Source organism: Nelumbo nucifera, chromosome 3, assembly GCF_055504915.1.
Source record: "Nelumbo nucifera cultivar China Antique chromosome 3, China Antique-T2T, whole genome shotgun sequence".
Taxonomy (NCBI): Eukaryota; Viridiplantae; Streptophyta; class Magnoliopsida; order Proteales; family Nelumbonaceae; genus Nelumbo; species Nelumbo nucifera.
Window position 1 is genome coordinate 67,216,195 of NC_142651.1, and position 7,060 is coordinate 67,223,254.

Here is a 7,060-nt window from a genome sequence, read left to right on the forward strand (position 1 = left end):
TATTGTAGGTGTTACAGTTGTGTCATTTCTTCTTTCAGTCTCATTATTATCAACATGTATTGAGATATGAGTTTCTCTTTCAAGTTTTCTGTCATTTTCTGTAGATTTAGAACATAGTTTATTTTCAAAGAATTCAATATCTCTAGTTTCAATTATTATGTTGGACTCTAAGTCTAGAAGCCTATAGGCCTTGCTTTGTTTTGCATATCCAACAAACATACTTCTCTTAGATCTAAGTCATAACATGGTTCTTTTAGGATTTAAAACTCTATAATATGCTAAGCACCCCTACACTTTTAGATATGCTAAATTAGGCTTTTTTCTTGTCTATAATTCATATGGGCATATGCTATTAACTCTAAAAACAATTCTGTTAGATAAATGGTAGGCTGTTAGGAATGCTTCCTCCCATAGGTTTAAGGGTGCATTAGCTTTTAACAACATGCAGTTTATCATTTATGTAAGTGTTATATTTTTCTTTTTGGCCATGCCATTCTATTGAGGGGTATAGGGAGTAGAACACTGATGTATTATTACAAATTCTTCACAGAAAGAATTAAACTCATTTTTAAAGTATTCAGCACCCCTATCACTTCACAAGATTTTAATTTTCATTTCTTGTTGATTTTCAACTTCAGTCTTGTATAGTTTAAACATGTCAAAGGCTTCATCCTTAGTTCTCATAAGGTAGACATAGGTGTACCTAGAAAAGTGATATATAAATATTATGAAATATCTCTTAAATCCTTTAGTTAATACACCTTTGAGTTCACAGATGTTAGAATGAATTAGTTCTAGAAGTTGAGAATTTCTCTCAACACTAGGGAAAGGTTTCTTAGCTATTTTAGATTTTACACATATCTCACATTTTTCAGTTGATTCATTACTGTAAGCAATTATACCAAGTTTGCTCTTGTTCTTTATGGATTTAAAATTCAAGTGTGCTAATCTATCATGCCATAAAGAGAAAGAATCAACAATATAAGTAGAAACTTTTCCTTCATTAATACTTAGTTTGAACATACCATTACAACCATATCCCTTTCCAACAAACATCCCATTCTTGGATCGGATTAATTTGTCGGATTCAAAAACAACTTTGAATCCCCTTTTACAAACAAGATTTACTGAGACCAAGTTCTTTCTAATGTCAGGAACATGGAGAACATTCAGGAGAGTCAATGTCTTTCCAGAGGTGAAGTTCAACTCTACGCTACCTCTTCCACCAATTTTGGCACATGTTTGGTTTCCCATCTGTACCTCCTGGCCATCAGTCACTTCTTCATATGTCTTGAACAATGACTTGTCCTTGCAAACATGGACTGTGGTGCCTAAATCAAACCACCATCCAGAAGACGATTCTGCCTTGTTGATTTCAGTAATCATGGCCACTAGATTGTCTTCTACCATGTTTGCAGACTTAGTTCCGCCTTTCCGATGTCGGCAGACTCGGACATAATGCCCCTTCTTTCCACAAGCATACTAGGATCCTTTCTTATTGTTGCTCTTCTTGAATTTCCCATCCTTCTTCTTTACTTGTAATACAGGGTTAGTCTTTTTCGATCCGTTTTCCACAAAATTGACCTTAGAGTTTAGCATACCGGCCAGGGCCTTATCCCTACTGTCTCTAATCCGAGACTCTTCTTCAGTACGAAGGTGTTGCTGAATTTGCTCCAAGGTAAGTTCTTCAGCCTTGTGCATAAGCTTCTTCTTGTAATCCATCTAAGAGGGTGGAAGTTTGGCAATGATTGCTCCCACTTGGAAAGATTCAAGAAGGATGATGTCAAGGGATCGAATTTTATTGACCATCACCTATAGTTCATGAACTTGCTCCAGTATGGGTTTATGGTCGTTCATGGTGAAGTCAAAGTATTCTGCAATAAGATACTTATTCATACTTGCTTCTTGCCTTGTATTTGAATTCCAGGGCCTTCCAGATTTCTTTTGGAGATGTAAGTTCCTTGCACAAGTTGTAGAGCCGGTCTGATAAGGCATTCAGTATGTGTCATTGGCATAAAAGTGAGTCACCTTCTCGTTTTGCTCTTTCCTTCTTTTGTTTTTCTGAGTCTTTGTTAGTGGGTTCAGGAAGTGATTGCAGATTCGGGTCTAGCAAAATAGTATAGTATTTGTGTGGTTAGAAAGAAGATCATCTTGTCTTGCCATCGGTTGAAGTTTGCTCCATCGAATTGGTCCAATCGAACAAGATCTTGGTTCATCTTGTCATGCTTTCTTCTACCTCCATTGCAGAATAACGTTCTAAAGTTATTGGTACATGGGGTCACTGTAACTTTGGAGGAGAAGCTTTGAGGCATGTCTGAAGATACTGTCTTTAGAACATTATTTGCCCCCACTCAGTTTCACTGAGCTTGCTATTGGTTTTTAGGCAAATCCGTTCCCATGATACAACAGAGCCTTGGGCGAGAATCTGCAACCAGCAAAGTTGAAGAATCTCCGAAGAAACCTTCTGTGAGACTGTAGCAGACCGGATAGAGAGAGAGAGAGAAAGTGGACTTCGAAAATGTATGTTTTTGAAGTCTGATTCATGCTCCTTAAATAGTTTATGAAGAGGTATGAGGAAAAGGTAGGTGCTGGTTTAGAGAAGGCACCTTGAACAGTCACAATTTCAAACATTGTGACTTTTTAAAAGGGATTAACTGTTAACTTTGAATTGTGCCTCTTGATCACACCCGATCGAATGGTGACCGTTGATCTCATCACAGTGATCAACGGTTAGCATCACACCAAAACCAAAGTTGTCCTTCGTGAGCCACACGGGTGTGCACGAAGTGTGAGCAAATTGCGCCGCGTACACGCGTGTGCGGTATCAAACCTCCATACTCTCATCTTCTATTTCTAAGGAGTGTAAATTAGCTCCTATTAAAATATTGAAAACAAATCTTATAATTTTCCAATGTAGGACAAATTAAAAACTGGGTTTTGTAAGAGAAAAGATAATTTTCCAATTAAGTATACAGGTTCAATTTCTCATATAAATGACCAATCAAACCCATTGGATTTAATCTCTTACGAGATTAAAATCCAATAGGATGCCACCTTGTCACGGGGGTAGTTCTACAGCGGAAGAAACCCGTACGGCGTCCTGGCCAAGGCAGGCCAGGACAAGCCTTTATGCGCTTAGAGGCTAGGAGTTGCCCGATGGGATAGCTCCACCAAAGTCAGTAGCACTAGATCATGACCTCAAGTCCAATGGCCGGGGCACTCTCCTGGCTCAGACCGGTCCATGGGAGGCGCCGCTTACGTGCTAAAGGGGGACAACCGATGAGGTGATTTGGCACCGAGGTGAAGGGTCTCCTGTATGCCGATGATGACAGGCACCTGTGTGCCATGATGATAGGCAACCGCTTGGGCCAAAACACACCCGTGCGCTAGAGGCAACGGGATAGCTCACTCAGCTTGGGCAAGGGGCTGGCGTGGTGAAGGGTCATGCTTGAGCCAAGCCCGCATGCCAAGCCTCCCTTGAGTATCGGTAGCGCAGTGCCGATCCAACACTGTCCCTGATGGGGCGCAATCCAGCTGGTCCTAGCTGTCGATGATTCTGCCTCTGGGCGGAGATACGGGGAGCCTGAAACGGAGAAGATGAGGAAGCTCTGGGAGGAACCCAGTATGAATGCTCCGAAGCTCAAGTTAGAATTCTCTCAAAGGCAGGACAAAACCAGATGGCGCAAAGTTCACATACCTTGTTCTCGGGGGGTGGGGAGCCTTTTATAACCACCTCGCGCACTCACTTCTAAGCTTCTGTCAGGTCGGGTATGATTACCCCTGGGCCCCTGTCAGTTCGGGTGTCATCCCCTCTGCTAGACAGAACCGCCACTGCTCTCTTTGTCGGAGTCGTCTCTACGACTGGCGATGACGGTGGCAGGTGGCCGTTGAAGTGCAGCTGTCAAGTGTCAGATCCCAAGTCAGTCAGGTGCGCCACCCTTGGATACGGACCTCCTCACTGTCAGGTATGGTACGTTTGTTCAGCTCGGCGTCCTGGAGGCGAAGTGCTGGAGTGGTGAGCGAGGTGAAGTCTTGAGTTCGGATAGGGGAGTGTCTCGAACTGCCATGAGGCGGGCCAGTTCGGGTCATTGCCTTGTGTGAGGCTCGGGGCCTAAGGGAGAGTTCGGGCTCCTTGTAGGGAGTTCGGGTTCTTAGTAGGGAGTTCGGGCTCCTAGTAGGGAGTTCGGGCTCCTAGTAGGGAGTTCGGACCGCTGGTTCCTCCCTTCGGTGCTCGCGCCTTGGGCGCGCTGCTGTGCCGAGCTGTTTGCCTTTGCCACAAGTTGAGTGATTACGAGGTCGGGCCAAATCTTCCTTCATCAATTGTCCCCCCACTCCTCGTGCTAAGGGTCTTGCCCTGGTGCGGGGAGTTCATGAGCTGGCAGTGGATTTGTCCCGTACTTCGAATCTTGGTTGACTAATAGCGCGGAAAACGCGCCAACCTACCTACAAATGCTGATAGACGTGGCAGTGCGCTCTTTACTTCAAAAATTCAAAAAGCGTGCCGCTGGGAGACATGACAACAGGCGTCTTTTCAAATTTGAAAACGTGTCGCTGCTGCCTTTAATGTGAGGAGACGTACACTGGCGTTCTATCAGTTTTGAAAAGACGTGCGCCGGCGCATGTCAGTTTCAGAAAGACGTGCGCCAATCACGTCTCGGTCTCAGGGGATGTGCGGTCAGCGCGACTGCGAGCCATTGGATCGGCTTTGATCTGCGCCGTTGCTTCTCGGTCACTGTGGTTATAAATAGTGGGGGACCCCAATCGCTTTGTCACTTCTGCGTTGCCTCTTGAGCTCGCGTCCAGGTTTCAGCTCGCATCTGGGCTTTCAGTTCGCGTTCAAGGTTTTTTGCTCGTTCAAGTTCTCGTAGTCTCGTTCAAGCTCTTATCCGGGAAAGTACCTTCCTGGAATCTACCTTCTTTCCTTGATGTCTGGCTCGGATAGATCAGGTGATTCTTCTGGTGAGTCGGATGCAGGTTCCACGAACCGAGTTGCATCCCCTGATAGCTTTAGCGAGCCAGAAGTAGAGCTCGAGGAAGAGTTCGAACCCGTAGGTCGAGTCGCCTCGGGTAGTTTGGCGTCCACCTCTCGTCGGGGTCGGTTTTTAGACAAGTTTGGTCTCTCGACCATGACCTCCGAAGAGCTCCAATCCCTTATTACCTACTATAATTTGCCTGGGGAGTACGCCTATTTCATACCTTCGGGTAGCTTTCCTTGGGAACACGGTCTTGATGAGATCATGATATTCTAGGAGCAGCTCATTGCGGGGCTGCGATTGCCTTTCTATCCCTTCCTTGTCGAGGTCTTGAATCACTTCGGCGTTACGGTCGGACAGCTTCACCTGAACTCCATTCGTAATTTGGTGGGGACCATCTCCCTATTTTGCGAACAGGGCTTCCCTTTAGATTTGGAGATCTTCTCTTCCATCTTAATGCTTAAGAAGCAAGCGGGTCTCCTCCCCGGGCATAGGCGAGCGTACTACCTGTCTCCTCGCCCGGGTTTTAAGCTTTTACATGAGGTCCCTAATAAGGTCCCGACGTGGAAGCGGGACTACTTCGGGGTGCGAAGTGTGCTGGGGTGGCCGTTTCAGACCGGGTGGGGGATGGCCGCCCCTGACTCCGGGGTTACACTTGACAAGGAGATGGCGAAGGGCCTCCAGCAATGGGCGCGGCTTGGGCTAAAGTGCCAACAGTATTTGACGGAGGCCAAGCTCATTGCGGTCGGCCCGAGTTCGGGTAGGTTTCTTACTTTGAGGTTCTATTTTGCTCTCTCTTACTTTCTTTTGATGTCGAACTCTTTTTTGCAGGTGTGATGGACTCAGGAGGGACCCGTGGTGGGCACTTGTTTCAGGGCATGAAGAGGAAGAAGCGAGTCGCCAAGCGAACTCGCGTCGAGCTGCCTCGGGATGCGGAGCTCGAGGTTCCAGACTATCCGTCAGAGGATCCGCCCAGGGAGCCCGAGATGGCTCCTCCGATGCAAGAAGCGGCAGGGGGCCCGTATGCTGAAACCACTTACACGGGGGCTCCCACCTATTCTGGGTCTGCTTATATGCGAGCCGGGCCCTCGGGCTCGTGGGCCCCAAGGGAATTCAGGAGTGTGTTGTCGCCGACCCACGCTCTTCAGAAGAGTAAGGAGGCCATTTTTCCCGAGGAGGTCGCGGCGTGGACCGATCTCCCTCTGCACCAGGTGGCCTGTCGTGCTGTTACTCATGCCATGGTGGTAAGTCAGACTTCTTATTTAGCTCCTCTACTTTTATCCTTCTTGTTGTCGTTCCTTTAATCACTTGTTCTTTCCTTTTGGTAGGTGAACTCTTCTATTCACGCCTTGGCGGCCCAGGTGGAAAGGAGCTCGAGGCAGGTGCGAGCTATCGAAGAGGCCCTTCGTGCTGCTGAGGCGGCTACTCACGTTGCACAGTCTAGGCAGGCGAGGTCTCAGAGGGATGCCGAGGCCATGGGAGTCGTAGTGAAACATATGGCGGACTTGAGGCTGGATTTGCAGCATCAGGTCGAGTATCTTCAGGAGGAGGGAGAGGACGCAGATCTTCTCTCAAGGTATTGAAGATGCCAAGAAGAAGGCTGTCAATGATTACATCGCCTCGCCGAGCTTTTGATGACCTAATGGTGGATTCGTACCGAAGGGGTTTCAAGTTAAGCCGGTGGATGATCCGGAATACGTACCCCGAACTTGATATCAGTGCCATATCCGCTTTGCGCATAACTCAGGAGATGGCCAATGCTGCGGATGGTGAGCCAGATTCCGAGGGCGAGGCGGGACCTTCGGGTGTTGTTGAAGTGCCTTCTGATAATGAAGAAGTGGCTCCGGGCCTGTAAATTTTTTTTTTTGAAATGTACTCCTTATTTTGAAATGGAACGACTTTCCTTTTGGCTAAGTGTTGGTTGTTCTTTCTCCCGAACTGAACATATTTGCCGAATTGACCATACGTCCGGTCTGTCTCCTGCCTGGGTTACCGCACTCGCGCGACCTGTTTTGGTGCTCTAAGATGCCGGTCCCCATTAGTTCGTTCTTCGTTTTGCCTTTCGCTTTTTCTTGGCTTGCCTATGC